The sequence below is a fragment of the Thalassophryne amazonica genome, chromosome 7 (assembly GCF_902500255.1).
Source record: "Thalassophryne amazonica chromosome 7, fThaAma1.1, whole genome shotgun sequence".
Taxonomy (NCBI): domain Eukaryota; kingdom Metazoa; phylum Chordata; class Actinopteri; order Batrachoidiformes; family Batrachoididae; genus Thalassophryne; species Thalassophryne amazonica.
Window position 1 is genome coordinate 37,515,634 of NC_047109.1, and position 19,449 is coordinate 37,535,082.

The following is a 19,449-nucleotide window of genomic DNA, read 5'->3' on the forward strand; positions in this document are numbered from 1 at the left end:
GTTTTTAATTGATTAATTTATGCATTTAATTACACTGAGTGACCAACCAATTAGAATGGAAAACTGGCACAAGGTGTATTCAACTCTATTAATTACTTCAGTAAATCATTTTTGGCTGAGGCCCTTTAAGTGGTGAGACAGGAGACAACTGTGTAAAGTGATTATGAAATGCTATAAAGAGCTTATTTCAACCAGTCATGATTATTATGGAAAAGTGACAACTCGCACCAAATGTTGTGAAAAGGTCAAACTAATTATGCAGAATGGACAGGTGGCATATTGCGATGGCAAATCTGCTATTCCAGTATTCATCAGTGCTGAAGCTATTGTTTGAAAATTCACTGAAATTAACTGCCAATCACAGTTGAAGGCATTTGGTGGAAATGACTCACTGTGCAATTGAAAGCCAGCAGATGCAGCGCTCGTATTTTGCATGCGCATGCCATGGCGTGCTTGTTGGTGAATGTTGCAGAGTGGGCCAGAGGGAGAGTGTTAATGATGTGTTGCAGCACAGTTTGGTGTTTGTTGCACTGAGTTTGCATGATGCTCACATCCTCTTTGGAGACGTTGTGTCAAGTTTGGTCTGCTCTGCCCTTTTCACTCTCCAGGCACATTTACAGCTCTTCAATACTTTTCAAAACATCTGCACTCTGCCACACGGAGCACAAGCGTGTGTTGTTTTCTCTATCTATATGTGTTACTGTTCTGACATACACAAGTGTACTTAACCTCAAATATCTATTCATCGATTCTGTGTCTTTCCTATCTCCACAAACTGATGGAGATGGGTTGAAGTGATGTATGTCTATATATTTGTTTGTTCCCATATCATCAGGATACAAAGTTGATGCACCAGATCAATGCAAAAACCAAACTTATTTTTCTTAAGTCAAGTCAAGTTAAGTCTGGGAGTGTGTTCTGTTTCCTCAAATTGCCACATACACCATAGAACCTCCTTGGGTTCTGGATTGCAGCTCGCCCAGGTAGACATTTGGTCCTTCTCCACCTCTCAAAAGTAACCATCCAGACATGACCAAAATGTCATGGCTGACTCTCCCTCACGACGCACATGATATGCCTCATCTGAGTCTCCCGAACTAACCACGTGTTTTGAGGCAAAGTCATTCAAGCGTTAGCGAGGGATCCTTGGTAGAGACTTAGCACTAAGAGCATCTAGTGGTCACCTTAGGTCACTGGTTACCCTCCAAGTCTCACACCCATAGAGTAAGACAGGAAGCACCAGGGGCCTCTTTTATTACGCTGGCCAAGGATGTAATAAAATCATCAGCATTTATTTATTTATTTGTCTGTTAACAGGATTATGTTAAAACTACTGCACTGATTTTGACAAAATCTTCACCACCAATAAATATTAATTAGGCCATCGAAGACTCCATTAAATTTTGGAGGTGGTCCGGATCCAAATCTGGATTCTGGATCAAGTTTCATTTATATAGGCTTTGAAGGATTACTGTTAGCAGGATTACATAAAAACTACTGCACAGATTTTGGTGAAATTTTAACCACAGATAGATATTAGGCGATGGAAGACTCTATTACATTTTGGAGGTGATCCGGATCTGTAAATTTTTAGTATGAATCCCATGGCTTGCTTTACAAATGAGGCCTCAGGACTTTTAAGAGTTGGACCTGTGTTTTCCCGCAAAGATATCAGCATTGCCAGACACCTCTGCCTTGCGACTTCATGGACTCAAGAGACATAAATGTCCCTGGCAAGAAAGCCTGGATCTTAGGCTTGATCCAGGACAATCACAGATCCAGACACTCTGATTCCTCACTCAGTTTCCCAATTGCTGCGGAGGCACAGCCCAGTTTCACGCTTTTTTCCATGCTTCTGTCACGAAAACTGCCATTTTTCATGATGCATTTTTTTTTAAAATTTTACTAACATATTTATAATCCTCCCCCTTCTTCGAACTCCAACCGCAACATAATGTAAGTCTCCCTTCCCCTGACCCTAACCATAACCCCCCACCGTCACCCCGCATTCCGTGCTCCCGTCAGGAAATGAATTCATGCCCCCATTACGAAAAGCACCCCATTTTCATGACGGTATCATGAACAATAGATTAATTTAGTGTTCGGAATGCCATCACGAACCGGGTTGGGAGTCATCGTTTCTGCAAAGCACAACATCTGCAAAGTCAAGGTCAGAAACCTTTCCTTGCTAAGAAAGATATCTAAGCCAGTGGTTTCCACAACCCTATCAAAACACAGCCCATGATGGTTTTGACTAGAGTAGGAGCCAGAACATTAGAAACATTAGGAACATTAGTTTTCTTTGGGAACAAATTTTAATGTAACTCACACTTCTTCATTGTGGAAACCAGCGACTTGCTTTTGCAGGTGAGGACAGGTTTAATGACCTTAACCTCGCAGACAATGGTGTGACCTTTGTGGAATGAATGGACACCATGATTGTAGCATTTGAGAAGGTGAGTGAGAAATTGGAGTGTCTGGGTTTGTGATAGTCCTGGATCAAGATGAAGATTCAGGCTTTTAATGACTTTTTGGATGCAGCCATCATAACTGTATCTGTATGTGGTAAAAGTGTGGAATGTGTGGAGATATTCACTTATCTCAGCAGTGACATATGTTTCTGGGTCCTCAGCCTTTAAGATTGAGAGATGCCTGGGAAGAGCTTATGGAGTCATGAGGTCACTGAACAGGGGCTTCATGCACAAAGACTTGCGTGGACTTTCTACTAAAAGTTGGCCTACGCCAAAACCCTGAATCTGGAGAAAGCACAAATATATTCAGATGTATGAAAGTGTGCGTAGGCACAAATCCACACATGTTCCGTTTGTACGTCCCACTGAATGTGGAATTAAGCGTGGAACCAAACTCCTTCCTGGCCACGCCCAATTTAAATATGCAATTTCATGTAAACAGGCCCTTTGAGCAGGTTTTCCCCATGACCAGTGTTGTATAAAGTACCGGAAAATCACACTTAAGTAAAAGTACAGATACCCATTAAAAAAATGTCTTTGGTAGAAGTTCAAGTAACCGACTGAAATGCTACTCAAGTAAAAGTCTTAAAGTATCTAGTATTTATTGTACTTAAGTATGACAAGTAATGTACAACTAAATGTATTCAAGTATTGAAAGTAAAAGTACAAATAAATGTTAATAATCAAAAACGGACTGATTGTTTTTAATAAAAGTTTATCTAGGCTTCTAAATGACTGGTAGTATTAGTCAAAATACTGAAAATTGTGCACATCACACAAAAACACTTCAGAAACAAGGTTTCAAAACCTAAATGAGAGTAGGCTACTCACTAGGTGTTCACAGGAAACACTTATTTATTTCTATATGTATTTATTTATTGTCATTGTTTTATCTTTTCTGTTGTGTTTTGTTTCATTATGCTCTTTTTGTCTTTCTCTAAAATTGTATTGCAACATTATTAGTCTGTTATTATTGACTATTATTGTCTGTTACGTAGACTATTATTGTTGTTGCTATATGAATAAAAATTAATTAAAAAAATTACAATTTGACTCTTTTACGACAACGAACACAAATCAACACAAACGTGCTGATGTGAACAGCTTAATGCTAACTTTAACATTGAAAACGCCATAGACATGCTAACGCGTTAGCATCGGTCCCGTTTTTAAGTTATAAAATACATCTATCAACTGTTTCAGAAGACCATAACAGGTCGGTTTAACATAACAATATTAAATACTACTTACAGTCATATGCTCTTCAGGGTTTTAGCGGGAAAAAAATTCGGATAAAGCGAAATAAAATCCACGAATCGTAGATCGAAGCACTGCTTCGACCTGTGAATCACTGCTTCGATTGGTTCAAGGTTCAAAGCAAAGCAAAGCTGATTACAGACCTGCTGCAGGTCTGTAAAATGGTAATGTAATTTCTCTACATTGATTACAGACCTGCAGCAGGTCTGTAATCAATGTAGAGAAATGACCATTTTCCTGACAAACACCCCCCAAGTGCGCAACTGCAAAAAAGTCTACCGGACATGCCTCATGACAAATCGGCCTGACTTCGTTGCAGTCACTAGTAATCAGTGGTGTCTCTGGGTGAAAACACGACTTTTTTTTTTGGTACTGAGTAACGAACGACATGGCACATAGAAAATGTATCGGAGTAGAAATATGCAATTAAGGTCGGAAATGTACTGAAGTAAAAGTGAAAGTAAGCTCAATTTAAAAAACTCAAGTAAAGTACAAAGTCTCCCAAAACGTACTTAAGTACAGTAGTGAAGTATTTTTACTTCGTTACTATACAACACTGCCCATGATGTCACATCAGACAACATGAACACAGGAAGGAAATTAAACTACAGATGACTGGAAATTACGTGGAGACACGCAGGGACAGTTTATTCAGTACGCTGTTAAAAGGATTAATCATGAAACTGGAAAAATATTCGTGGGAGCTACAAAGCATGTGTATGTGTGTGTGTGTGTGTGTGTGTGTGTGTGAGGCTGCACACACACACACACACACACACACACGCAGAACAGCGCATACACACTGACAATAAAAAGGTGAGGCGCCCCTCTGCTGACTGTGTGACGATCACAACTTATACACACGTTTATTGACAAATACAGAACACAGGAAGCCTGTTAAGAAGCTCTGCAGCTCACCATCAAGCAAAACTAAAAAAAGACATTAATAATAATAACAACAAACATATCTGAATGCGCACATGTTCAAATGTGCCCGCTCAAGTTTTCGTTTGGAACAATTACACAAATAAACTATTTAAACACAAGCATCCCTCCCCCCCCCATTGCGCACCATGCAGCCTATTAACAAAAACAAACTCATCATGTGATGGCACCTTTATAGCAATATGTGTGCAGTTAACAGCTCCGATTACATTCAGGAAAACTGCCTCTCGCTGCAAACTGCGCTGTAATGTTGGAATGCACATGATGACATTCGGATGATTGCGTTTCACACAGCTGATGGTTCGGCGCAAGTTGGCACACACCTGACTGATCAGCCAGCTTACGCTGGAATGCCCGTGATGCCAGCGTGGTCAGCACCTGTGTGGGCACAGACAACCCCTGGGTCCACATTGTATTGCGCTCTGGGATGGCCACAGTTCTGTGTGCAACTCCAGTAACAGTGGCCTTGGTAATCGAAATCATTTTATGAGCCAATTATCCTTATTTGGAAGTAAATCCTCGCGTTACCCGAATACATGCTCACATTGGATTCCACCATTTGCAAGGTCCTCTAACAATGCGAATGCAGCCACTTTACACATCACTTTGCGTGTGCTTTTATATCCATCCATATAATTGTAAACACACGGGTGTGTTAAATGTTCATCAGTGTGTCTCTGATGTGCACATCACTGTGATGACTTCACACTACTTTCACACTATTAATGGTTCCCTGCGTCACCTGTATATGTCGGAGATGACACAATAGCTGTAGAAAGGTACGTGTGCCAGCTTGGAGTTTTGTGTGATGCACCGCACATTTCCACGCTCAAGTCACTTTTGATGCATCTGCATGAGGAGCTTGGACAATTATAAAGGTCCAGGTCACCTAATTTGCATGTCTTTAAATCTGGGAGGAAACCGGAGCACCCAAAGCAAACCCATGCAAACATGGGGAGAACATGCAAACTCCACACAGAAAGGCCACAGGTGGGAATTGAACCTATGACTTTGTTGCTGTGAGGCAACAGTGCTAACCACTAAGCACGGTGCTGTGTTTGGTGATGCCAGTATCTTTGTAGGAGAACACAGGTGACCCAAGACAATGACTGGTCTCTTCTGAGGATCCTTGGGTATAGCTAGAATGACTTTCTATCAAATGAGCGGCTACTTACAGAAACAAAGATGAGGACTATCACTTAAATTGTGAGGGAGCATCAGCTTCGACATTTTGTGCCTGAGTGTTGTGGACCCCAGTGGACCCCAGTGGTTGGAGAAGGCCAAGGGTATGCCAATGCTTCATCTGACTATGGCAGACAAATGGTTATTTTAGAAATGTGGGGCGGGCCAGTTGTCTGCCTGGATGGTTACCATCCAAATCAAATCAAATCAAATTTTACAATTTCTATAGCGCCAACTCACGATGAGATCGCCTCAAGGTGCTTTACACAATACAATACAAAAAAAGAGAAAAAAATTGAATAGTTAAAAATCCTTGTGTTCCCTGAATACATGCTCACATTGGTTTGCACTATTTGTAAGGTCCTCTAACAACGCGAATGCAGTCATTGTTAGTGCCATTTTCTTCATCACTTTGTGTGTGCATTTATATCCACCCATATAATTGCAAACACGTGGGTGTGTTAATTTCTCATAAGAGTGTCTCTGATGTGCGCATCACTCTGATGACTTCTTGTTTTCACACTATTAACGGTTCCCTGTGTCACCTGTATGTCCTGGCAGTGGACCAATAACTGTAGAAATGTGCATACACCAGCAAGGATTTTTTGCGTGATGCACTGCACATTTCACTTTTGATCCATCTGAACGTTGGCATGGAGACAAACATATGCCACGTTTTTGTGCGTATGCACGCTTTGTACATGAGGCCCCCGGTCTTGTGAACAAGCTGCTTCTGAATACATATCTCAAAAAGAAACAGACAGATTTTGTCAAAATTTAGAGGACATTGTCCTTAGATCAAGAAGTGATTGAATTTGGTAGGAGATGTTATGGTTAGAGGTTCGGAAGGTTACCCGAGCCAGGTTACCCGAGCTTTTGCTGCGGGATGCTTCAGCATCTTCAGCATACAGCTGGAAGACGCAGTCAAGGTCACAGGGTGACATTTGGGTTTGATCCTCTTGGAGCCTGCCTGGATCATCAAAGGTGGCTCTGGACACTGGTGAGTCAAAACGAGGCAAGCAAGGCAACAGACAAACATGGCACACAAGTATCTGGTAATGCATGAACAGAAAGTCAGGGTTTAAATAGTCTATCAATAATCAGTCACTCATCTGATCCAGGTATGAAACAAAACTGAAGGTGCCATCTAATGCAGAAACTAACACATGACACTGGTAAAACAGAGTTAAAACCAGTCTCTGAGGGAAATCCTGACATGAGATCTGCATCTGCTTCAGTTTTTGTTTAAAAAAAATGAAATAGTGGTGCAATGGTTCATGCAACTGCTGTGCCATTGTCAGAATGGGTTAAAATCCAGATGGGGTTTTACTTTTCTCTGTGATGTTTGCATATTCTTTGTACATGTGGGTTTTCTGTGAGTACTCTGGTTTTCTTCACCATCCAATTTCAAGTGATTTTCATTTATATAGCACCAAATCACAAGAAAGTTGCCTCAAGGTGCTTCACACAAGTAAGGTCTAACCTTACCAACCCCTAGAGCAAGCACACAGGCGACAGTGGTAAGGAAAATCTCCCTCTGATGATTTGAGGAAGAAACTTCAAGCAGACCAGACTCAAAGGGGTGACCCATTGCTTTGGCCATGCTACAGACTCAATAGACAATACAGGAAATTATACAGGAAATTTGGGGAGATTTTGGGAGTCCATGCTGGTGCACAAGATGGGAGGCCTGCAGAAGAAAACACCCACTCCCATCTCCGGATGGAGCCGCACCTTAAACAGAGAGAAAAAACAGAATCAGGCAGTAGAAATACAACAAATACAGTATAATTTATCAGCATTTAGCAACAAGAAAAACAGAAAAAATAAAAAGGTGATCGCCTGCTACTAGCCCTAAGATTCAGTAAAAAACCCAGACTTTAGATAAAGCTGAGGTCGCGGCGCGCTGTCTTTACTAATAAAATTAATTATAGTAACATACTATGCCAGTATGCTAGCCATACGAAAGGGAAAATAACTGAGTCTTAAGTCTAGACTTGAAAGTCTCTACAGAATGTGACTGTTTTATTCATGCACAGAGATCATTCCACAAAGCAGGTGTACAATAAGAGAAAGCTCTGTGACCCACAGACTTTTTATTCACCCTAGTGACACAAAGTAGTCCTGCATCCTGAAAACGCAAAGCCTGGGCCAGTAAGTAGGGTTTAAGTAGGTCAGCTAAGTAGGGAGGGGCTTGTCTGTGAATAATTTTACAGTTGTATGTAAAACTTTGGGCACCACTCATGATTTCCATGATTTTCCTTTATAAATCATTGGTTGTTTGGATCAGCAATTTCAGTGAAATATATCATACAGCAAACAAACACAGTGATATTTGAGAAGTGAAATGAAGTTTATCGGATTTACTGAAAGTGTGCAGTAATTCTTGAAACAAAATTAGGCAGGTGCATACATTTGGGCACCCCAACAGAAAAAATACATCAATATTTAGTAGGTCCTCCTTTTGGAGAAATAACAGCCTCTAAACGCTTCCTATAGCTTCCAATGAGAGTCTGGATTCTGGGTGAAGGTATTTTGAACCATTCTTTTTACAAAACATCTCAGGTTTGTTGGTTTCTGAGCATGGACAGCCCACTTAAAATCACACCACAGATTTTCAATAATATTCAGGTCTGGGGACTGAGATGGCCATTCCAGAACATTGTACTTGTTCCTCTGCATGAATGCCTTAGTAGATTTTGAGCAGTGTTTGGGGTCATTGTGTTGTTGAAAGATCCAGCCCTGGCGAAACTTCACCTTTGTCATTGATTCATGAACATTGTTCTCAAGAATCTGCTAATATTGACTGGAATCCATGTGACCCTCAACTTTAACAAGATTCCCAGTACCTGCACTGGCCACACAGCCACACAGCATGATGGAACCACCTCCAAATTTTACTGTAGGTAGCAAGTGTTTTTCTTGGAATGCTGTTCTTTTTGAGCCATGCATACCGCCCCTTGTTATGTCCAAATAACTCAATTTTAGTTTCATCAGTCCACAGCACCTATTCCAAAATGAAGCTGGCTTGTCCAAATGTGCTTTAGCATTCCTCAAGCGACTCTGTTTGTGGCATGTATGCAGAAAAGGCTTCCTCTGCATTGCTCTCTCATATAGCATCTCTTTGTGCAAAGTGCGCTGTATAGTTGAACAATGCACAGAGAAGCTTGAATCTTCGACTGGACTGGGTCCAGTCCAGTCGAAGATTCAAGCTTCTCTACAATGCACAGAGACTCTATCTGCAGCAAGATCATGTTGTAGGTCTTTGGAGCAGGTCTGTGGGTTGCCTATGACTGTTCTCACCATCCTTCGCTTCAGCTTCCCTGAGATTTTTCTTGGCCTGCCACTTCGGGCCTTAACTGGTACTGTGCCTGTGGTCTTCCATTTCCTCACTATGTTCCTCACAGTGGAAACTGACAGCTGAAATCTCTGAGACAGCTTTATCCTTCCAGTAAACCATGATGTTGAACAATCTTTGTTTTCAGGTCATTTGAGAGCTGTTTAGAGGATCCCATGTTGCCACTCATTAGAAGAGATGCAAAAAGGGGAAACATTTGTAAATGACCACCTTAAATACACTTTCTCATCATTGGATTCACCTGTGTAAGGAGGTCAAGGGTCAATGAGCTTAAAAAAACAATTTTGTGTTTCAGTAATTAGTGCTAAATGTATTCAAATCAATAAAATGACAATTAAGGGTGCCAAAATTTATGCACCTGCCTAATTTTGTTTAAATAATTATTGCACACTTTCTGTAAATACTAGAAACTTTATTTCACTTCTCAAATATCAGTGTGTTCATCTGCAGTATGATATATTTAACTGAAATTTCTGATCCAGACAACCAATGATTTATAAAGGAAAATCATGAAAATTATCAGGGGTGAACAAACTTTTGTATACAACTGTATATATATTACTAGCCATACAATGAACAAATTATTAACCTCGCTTGTTTGGTCTGTATGGGGATATCAGACCTCTATGTTTTTTGCACAGGCTGAGCGTCAGCAAGGTCCACACTTACACCTCAGTCTGATATCGGCCCATACAGACCTTGCACTCAGTTAATAATCCCTGATTATTGTCAGTATTCTTCAGACAAGTCAGGGGATGGATACTTTTCCAAGTCACTGAATATGTTTTGGACTTTATTTACATCAGTTATGTAGAAATACAAACAGTATGGTACTCTATGGTAAATCTGTGTGGAGTAGACTATACTTAGCTACCCCACTTCATTATGAAGCTTTATAACTGGGGATACACTGTACTGATGTACTATGCAAAATTTCTCCAATCACAGCCAATCACACAACTTCTTCTGGGTTGTCTGGGTGTCTTGGTGAGTTTCCTCACTCTTCTCCTTCTTGCACAGTCAGTTTTTGAGAACTGTCTACTCCATATAGATTTACCATAGAGTGCCATACTGTTTGCATGTCTGCTGTTTGTATTTATTGTTGATTTCTAACAAATTTGGTGTGTCAATGAACAATTAAATTTAGTCAATGTCAAGAAAATTGGTTTTCAACCTGATTTGGACCAATTGTAGCACACACTTGCCTAAGCAAGGTCAGCCAGAGGTCATTCATTTGGATGAAGGTCAAGGTCATTTCAGTCAAATGTCAGATTGCCATCGCCATTACTGTTTTCAACCAATTTGTACTATTACCAAGTGTGTTTAAAATCTTCCAGTGCCCTCTGGAGTGATTTCCTTCCAGCACAGCTGTATGGACTCCAGTTTAAACTTTGTTGAAACATGTTTGCTGCCTTCATTTGTCTGTTTTGGTCTCTGTCTTCTCAGAAATGGACTTCCTGTGGCTATACACCTTATGTCAGTGTGTCCTCTGCCTGTGTGTCATTGCGGTCAGTGTGAGGCTGTGTGTAGCTGTCAGAGGCAGAGGAACAGTGGCCGGCATTCAGGGAGGGACTCTCAGCGACGTGCCCCCACCGGGGAGCGTCTCATGCTGCCTTCGCCTTTGTCTGGGCTGTATGGGCTTCGTGGGAGGGGCACTGGGGATCCCGGTGACAGTGGTACTGAACCTGCGCTCTGAACAGTGTTTGTACACCTGTATAACCCTGGTGTGCTGCCCCCTGCTGGTAAGGCAGTTTATCATGTTCCTGTTGATGCTGCTGACACTGGACGCTCACCTGCAGCATCACTCATCAGACAGGTGAGAAGAAAAGTGGGTAAATTTGTGAAAGTATTGGATGCAAGCAAAATTTAGACTGAAACAGCTTGTTTCAACACGTCTGTGATTATATGCAAGCGGGATTATGTAATCCAATTTTGTAAACAGACCAGATTACACTGGAAAAATCAGATAATCACATAATAGTTACATTGTCAAGGATTTGTTAATTCAAGATTCCTTGATTATTAAAATACAGTAAATGATCAGCCACTCTGTGTAAGCCTGACTGTGAAGCGCCTGACTGTGCCAAATATTAATGCGACTCTGGCTGTATCCACTGGCGTGACCCTGAACAAATGGAAGCTGCCAAAAGAACAGCAACAACAGCAATAACATTAAAATACAGTAAATCTGAAACTATGAAATAATCTGAAATTCTGAAAGGCAGCTGCAAGTATCTACCAATGTGTGTGTTGCTGTCAAAAACCTGGGCATCGCTTGTCAAAAGGGCATCTCAACATTTATTTTAGTGTCCTGAATACGTGGAGTATCTTGATTATAAATGAAGGGGAAATTAATAGTTTTGAGCCTGACCAAGAAAAAGCAGGGTGCGATTCTCCATGTTCTGCATTCTGAGAAAGGAACATTTCTTGCAAATCTGTGAAGTTTTGAATCACTGGGTGCAATGTTGAGAAATGTTGGCAAATATTTTGAAGTTGTTCTGTTTCTCAATTGTTTAATAAATAAATACACACACACACACACACACACACACACACACACACACACACACACACACACACACCACACACACACACACACACACACACACATATATATACACTCAGCAAAAATATAAACGCAACACTTTTGGTTTTGCTCCCATTTTGTATGAGATGAACTCAAAGATCTAAAACTTTTTCCACATACACAATATCACCATTTCCCTCAAATATTGTTCACAAACCAGTCTAAATCTGTGATAGTGAGCACTTCTCCTTTGCTGAGATAATCCATCCCACCTCACAGGTGTGCCATATCAAGATGCTGATTAGACACCATGATTAGTGCACAGCTGTGCCTTTATCTGCCCACAATAAAAGGCCACTCTGAAAGGTGCAGTTTTGTTTTATTGGGGGGGGGGGATACCAGTCAGTATCTGGTGTGACCACCATTTGCCTCATGCAGTGCAACACATCTCCTTCACATAGAGTTGATCAGGTTGTCAATTGTGGCCTGTGGAATGTTGGTCCACTCCTCTTCAATGGCTGTGCAAAGTTGCTGGATATTGGCAGGAACTGGTACATGCTGTCGTATACTCTGGTCCAGAGCATCCCAAACATGCTCAATGGGTGACATGTCCGGTGAGTATGCCGGCCATGCAAGAACTGGGACATTTTCAGCTTCCAAGAATTGTGTACAGATCCTTGCAACATGGGGCCGTGCATTATCCTGCTGCAACATGAGGTGATGTTCTTGGATGTATGGCACAACAATGGGCCTCGGGATCTCGTCACGGTATCTCTGTGCATTCAAAATGCCATCAATAAAATGCACCTGTGTTCTTCGTCCATAACAGACGCCTGCCCATACCATAACCCCACCGCCACCATGGGCCACTCGATCCACAACATTGACATCAGAAAACCGCTCACCCACACGACGCCACACACGCTGTCTGCCATCTGCCCTGGACAGTGTGAACCGGGATTCATCCGTGAAGAGAACACCTCTCCAACGTGCCAAACGCCAGCGAATGTGAGCATTTGCCCACTCAAGTCGGTTACGACGACGAACTGGAGTCAGGTCGAGACACCGATGAGGACGACGAGCATGCAGATGAACTTCCCTGAGACGGTTTCTGACAGTTTATGCAGAAATTCTTTGGTTATGCAAACCGATTTTTTCAGCAGCTGTCCGAGTGGCTGGTCTCAGACGATCTTGGAGGTGAACATGCTGGATGTGGAGGTCCTGGGCTGGTGTGGTTACACGTGGTCTGCGGTTGTGAGGCTGGTTGGATGTACTGCCAAATTCTCTGAATTTGGAAGAATTTGGAGATGGCTTATGGTAGAGAAATGAACATTCAATACACGAGCAACAGCTCTGGTTGACATTCCTGCTGTCAGCATGCCAATTGCACGCTCCCTCAAATCTTGCGACATCTATGGCATTGTGCTGTGTGATAAAACTGCACCTTTCAGAGTGGCCTTTTATTGTGGGCAGTCTAAGGCACACCTGTGCACTAATCATGGAGTCTAATCAGCATCTTGATATGGCACACCTGTGAGGTGGGATGGATTATCTCAGCAAAGAAGTGCTCACTATCACAGATTTAGACTGGTTTGTGAACAATATTTGAGGACAATGGTGATATTGTGTATGTGGAAAAAGTTTTAGATCTTTGAGTTCATCTCATGCAAAATGGGAGCAAAACCAAAAGTGTTGCGTTTATATTTTATTGAGTGTGTGTGTGTATATATATATATATATATACACACACACACCATGGTCAGTGAGAATTCCATGTGTAACTGGCGTACATTATTTTCGTGTATACGCACACGTAGTTCGGCGAGTTAAGCCACTGTAATATCACTCCACTCTGGTCGTCACCATAGCAACACGCAAATCAGTTGGCGTAGATCAGCTGTGTTTTGACAGGTGACTGACAGAAATGTGATAAAACATGGATTTCCAAGTGAATCTTAATATTTTTAGCCAAAATAAAACGTTTGGGGAATGGGAAGAGGAGGAGAGCAAATGAGAAGAACAACAAAAGCAACGGCATAAAGATTTAACATCGGACGAACTGGACAAGATTGAAGACGGGAAAGAAGAAGAGAACGGTTGCTAAGGATGAAAATATCTTGAGACTGGCATAAAATAGTCCCAAATACTTATGCATTTTTATCAATAAATATTTGTGTGTTAGCTCACTGTGTGGGACCATGGTATAAGCGGATTAAACAACTCGAAGCCGTGCATTATACAGTTTGAATGCACAACGTGGAGTCTAAAACACATTTATGTTTTTATTTAGTCTTCATGGTTGGTCCACCAAAGAAACAAAAATAAATGTATAAATACCTAAAAGTATGAGGGGGCAGTCTGTGTACAACCCTAATTCCAATGAAGTTGGGACATTGTGTAAAATGTAAATAAAAACAGAATACATTGATTTGCAAATCCTCTTCAACCTATATTCAATTGAATACACCACAAAGACAAGATATTTAATGTTCAAACTGATAGACTTTATTGTTTTTGTGCAAATATTTGCTCATTTCAAAAAAGCTGGGACAGTGGTATGTTTACCACTGTGTTACATCACCTTTCCTTCTAACAACATTCAATAAGCGTTTGGGAACTGAGGACACTAATTGTTGAAGATTTGTAGGTGGAATTCTTTCCCATTCTTTCTTGATGTACGACTTCAGTTGTTCAATAGTCCGGGGTCTGCGTTATCATATTTTGGGCTTCATAATGTGCCACACATTTTCAATGGGCAACAGGTCTGGACTGCAGGCAGGCCAGTCTAGTACCCACACTCTTTTACTACGAAGCCACACTGTTATAACACGTGCAGAATATGGCTTGGCATTGTCTTGCTGAAATAAGCAGGGACGTCCCTGAAAAAGACGTTGCTTGGATGGCAGCATGTGTTGCTCCAAAACCTGGATGTACCTTTCAGCACCGATGGTGCCATCACAGATGTGTAAGTTGCCCATGCCATGTGCACTAACACACCCCCATACCATCACAGATGCTGGCTTTTGAACTTTGCACTGGTAACAATCTGGATGGTCTTTTTCCTCTTTTGTCCAGAGGACACAACGTCCATGATTTCCAAAAACAATATGAAACGTGGACTCATCAGACCACAGCACACTTTTCCACTTTGTGTCTGTCCATTTCAAATGAGCTTGTGCCCAGAAAAGGCGGCGGTGTTTCTTGATGTTAATGTATGGCTTTCGCTTTGCATGGTAGAGTTTTAACTTGCACTTGTAGATGTAGCGACGAACTGTGTTAACTGACAATGGTTTTCTGAATTGTTCCTGAGCCCACACAGTAAGATCCTTAACACAATCATGTCAGTTTTTAATGCAGTGCCGCCTGAGGGATCGAAGGTCACGGACTTTCAATGTTGGTTTTCGGCATTGCTGCTTACATGTAGAAAGTTCTCCAGATTCTGTGAATCTTCTGATTATATTATGGATTGTACAATAGATGACGGAATCCCTAAATTCCTTGCAACTGAACATTGAGAAACATTGTTGGACTATTTTTTCAACTGTTGGACAACTGTTGGACTATTTTTTCATGGAGGTGTTCACAAAGTGGTGATCCTTACCCCATCTGTGCTTGTGAATGGCTGAGACTTTCGGGGATGCTCATTTTATATCCAATCATGATGTTGGGTATTTTCGCCTCCAAACATTCTTAAAACCTTTAACAAGACAAACAGAGTCAAGAACCACCAGTGAGACAGAAAGTCAAATTTAGCTCGCGAGGAGTGCAAGTCAGGCTGTACACCAAAGCTACACTAAAGTCTGGCCTGCGCTCCTGCTCTTTTATTTAGGACTTCCCTACATACATGGGCGGTACAGCTCCTAAGGGGAGGAGTGATAGCGCGTGAGCTGTTGCCGCAGAACCGCTGATTGCACAATACATTCAGGACTTTCAGAACCTTTTTAATCTTGGGCTCGATTAAGATGTGTTTAAGACATCTAACGATTAATCACACTTCTTCTGACACAAGGACTAATGTATCATAATCACACTGTGGTTGGAACATTCAATTCTCTATTCTTTATCTCACTGCTCCGCTTATGGCTGCATTCTGCCTGGGTCATCTTCACATGTCCTGAAAAAGAGCTTAGCGTGCACACAGAGATACCACAACTTGCAGAAGCACGTCATGTCACATATCTTAAGTAACCTTCAGTACAGTACACTTTATCAGAGCAGAGAGAACTACATTCTACCAGAGCAGAGAACACAAAACATGCATGATAAAATAAAACAGTGTATCTACAGAATAACTCCAACATTCCCCTCTGTTTATCATGCATTCCAACGGTATTACATCTTCACCTAAAAGTAAACAATTGTTACTAAGCAACCACTTCTTATTCAGATTTTCAGCTGCAATTTTCAGGCAATCAATCAATCAATCAATTTTTTTTATATAGCGCCAAATCACAACAAACAGTTGCCCCAAGGCGCCCCACATTGCAAGGCAAGGCCATACAATAATTATGTAAAACCCCAACGGTCAAAACGACCCCCTGTGAGCAAGCACTTGGCTACAGTGGGAAGGAAAAACTCCCTTTTAACAGGAAGAAACCTCCAGCAGAACCAGGCTCAGGGAGGGGCAGTCTTCTGCTGGGACTGGTTGGGGCTGAGGGAGAGAACCAGGAAAAGGACATGCTGTGGAGGGGAGCAGAGATCGATCACTAATGATTAAATGCAGAGTGGTGCATACAGAGCAAAAAGAAAAAGAAACAGTGCATCATGGGAACCCCCCAGCAGTCTACGTCTATAGCAGCATAACTAAGGGATGGTTCAGGGTCACCTGATCCAGCCCTAACTATAAGCTTTAGCAAAAAGGAAAGTTTTAAGCCTAATCTTAAAAGTAGAGAGGGTGTCTGTCTCCCTGATCTGAATTGGGAGCTGGTTCCACAGGAGAGGAGCCTGAAAGCTGAAGGCTCTGCCTCCCATTCTACTCTTACAAACCCTAGGAACTACAAGTAAGCCTGCAGTCTGAGAGCGAAGCGCTCTATTGGGGTAATATGGTACTACGAGGTCCCTAAGATAAGATGGGACCTGATTATTCAAAACCTTATAAGTAAGAAGAAGAATTTTAAATTCTATTCTAGAATTAACAGGAAGCCAATGAAGAGAGGCCAATATGGGTGAGATATGCTCTCTCCTTCTAGTCCCCGTCAGTACTCTAGCTGCAGCATTTTGAATTAACTGAAGGCTTTTTAGGGAACTTTTAGGACAACCTGATAATAATGAATTACAATAGTCCAGCCTAGAGGAAATAAATGCATGAATTAGTTTTTCAGCATCACTCTGAGACAAGACCTTTCTGATTTTAGAGATATTGCGTAAATGCAAAAAAGCAGTCCTACATATTTGTTTAATATGCACTTTGAATGACATATCCTGATCAAAAATGACTCCAAGATTTCTCACAGTATTACTAGAGGTCAGGGTAATGCCATCCAGAGTAAGGATCTGGTTAGACACCATGTTTCTAAGATTTGTGGGGCCAAGTACAATAACTTCAGTTTTATCTGAGTTTAAAAGCAGGAAATTAGAGGTCATCCATGTCTTTATGTCTGTAAGACAATCCTGCAGTTTAGCTAATTGGTGTGTGTCCTCTGGCTTCATGGATAGATAAAGCTGGGTATCATCTGCGTAACAATGAAAATTTAAGCAATACCGTCTAATAATACTGCCTAAGGGAAGCATGTATAAAGTGAATAAAATTGGTCCTAGCACAGAACCTTGTGGAACTCCATAATTAACTTTAGTCTGTGAAGAAGATTCCCCATTTACATGAACAAATTGTAATCTATTAGACAAATATGATTCAAACCACCGCAGCGCAGTGCCTTTAATACCTATGGCATGCTCTAATCTCTGTAATAAAATTTTATGGTCAACAGTATCAAAAGCAGCACTGAGATCTAACAGAACAAGCACAGAGATGAGTCCACTGTCCGAGGCCATAAGAAGATCATTTGTAACCTTCACTAATGCTGTTTCTGTACTATGATGAATTCTAAAACCTGACTGAAACTCTTCAAATAGACCATTCCTCTGCAGATGATCAGTTAGCTGTTTTACAACTACCCTTTCAAGAATTTTTGAGAGAAAAGGAAGGTTGGAGATTGGCCTATAATTAGCTAAGATAGCTGGGTCAAGTGATGGCTTTTTAAGTAATGGTTTAATTACTGCCACCTTAAAAGCCTGTGGTACATAGCCAACTAACAAAGATAGATTGATCATATTTAAGATCGAAGCATTAAATAATGGTAGGGCTTCCTTGAGCAGCCTGGTAGGAATGGGGTCTAATAAACATGTTGATGGTTTGGATGAAGTAACTAATGAGAATAACTCAGACAGAACAATCGGAGAGAAAGAGTCTAACCAAATACCGGCATCACTGAAAGCAGCCAAAGATAACGATACGTCTTTGGGATGGTTATGAGTAATTTTTTCTCTAATAGTTAAAATTTTGTTAGCAAAGAAAGTCATGAAGTCATTACTAGTTAAAGTTAATGGAATACTCAGCTCAATAGAGCTCTGACTCTTTGTCAGCCTGGCTACAGTGCTGAAAAGAAACCTGGGGTTGTTCTTATTTTCTTCAATTAGTGATGAGTAGAAAGATGTCCTAGCTTTACGAAGGGCTTTTTTATAGAGCAACAGACTCTTTTTCCAGGCTAAGTGAAGATCTTCTAAATTAGTGAGACGCCATTTCCTCTCCAACTTACGGGTTATCTGCTTTAAGCTACGAGTTTGTGAGTTATACCACGGAGTCAGACACTTCTGATTTAAAGCTCTCTTTTTCAGAGGAGCTACAGCATCCAAAGTTGTCTTCAATGAGGATGTAAAACTATTGACGAGATACTCTATCTCCCTTACAGAGTTTAGGTAGCTACTCTGCACTGTGTTGGTATATGGCATTAGAGAACATAAAGAAGGAATCATATCCTTAAACCTAGTTACAGCGCTTTCTGAAAGACTTCTAGTGTAATGAAACTTATTCCCCACTGCTGGGTAGTCCATCAGAGTAAATGTAAATGTTATTAAGAAATGATCAGACAGAAGGGAGTTATCAGGGAATACTGTTAAGTCTTCTATTTCCATACCATAAGTCAGAACAAGATCTAAGATATGATTAAAGTGGTGGGTGGACTCATTTACTTTTTGAGCAAAGCCAATAGAGTCTAATAATAGATTAAATGCAGTGTTGAGGCTGTCATTCTCAGCATCTGTGTGGATGTTAAAATCGCCCACTATAATTATCTTATCTGAGCTAAGCACTAAGTCAGACAAAAGGTCTGAAAATTCACAGAGAAACTCACAGTAACGACCAGGTGGACGATAGATAATAACAAATAAAACTGGTTTTTGGGACTTCCAATTTGGATGGACAAGACTAAGAGACAAGCTTTCAAATGAATTAAAGCTCTGTCTGGGTTTTGGATTAATTAATAAGCTGGAATGGAAGATTGCTGCTAATCCTCCACCCCGGCCCGTGCTACGAGCATTCTGACAGTTAGTGTGACTCGGGGGTGTTGACTCATTTAAACTAACATATTCATCCTGCTGTAACCAGGTTTCTGTTAGGCAGAATAAATCAATATGTTGATCAATTATTATATCATTTACCAACAGGGACTTAGAAGAGAGAGACCTAATGTTTAATAGACCACATTTAACTG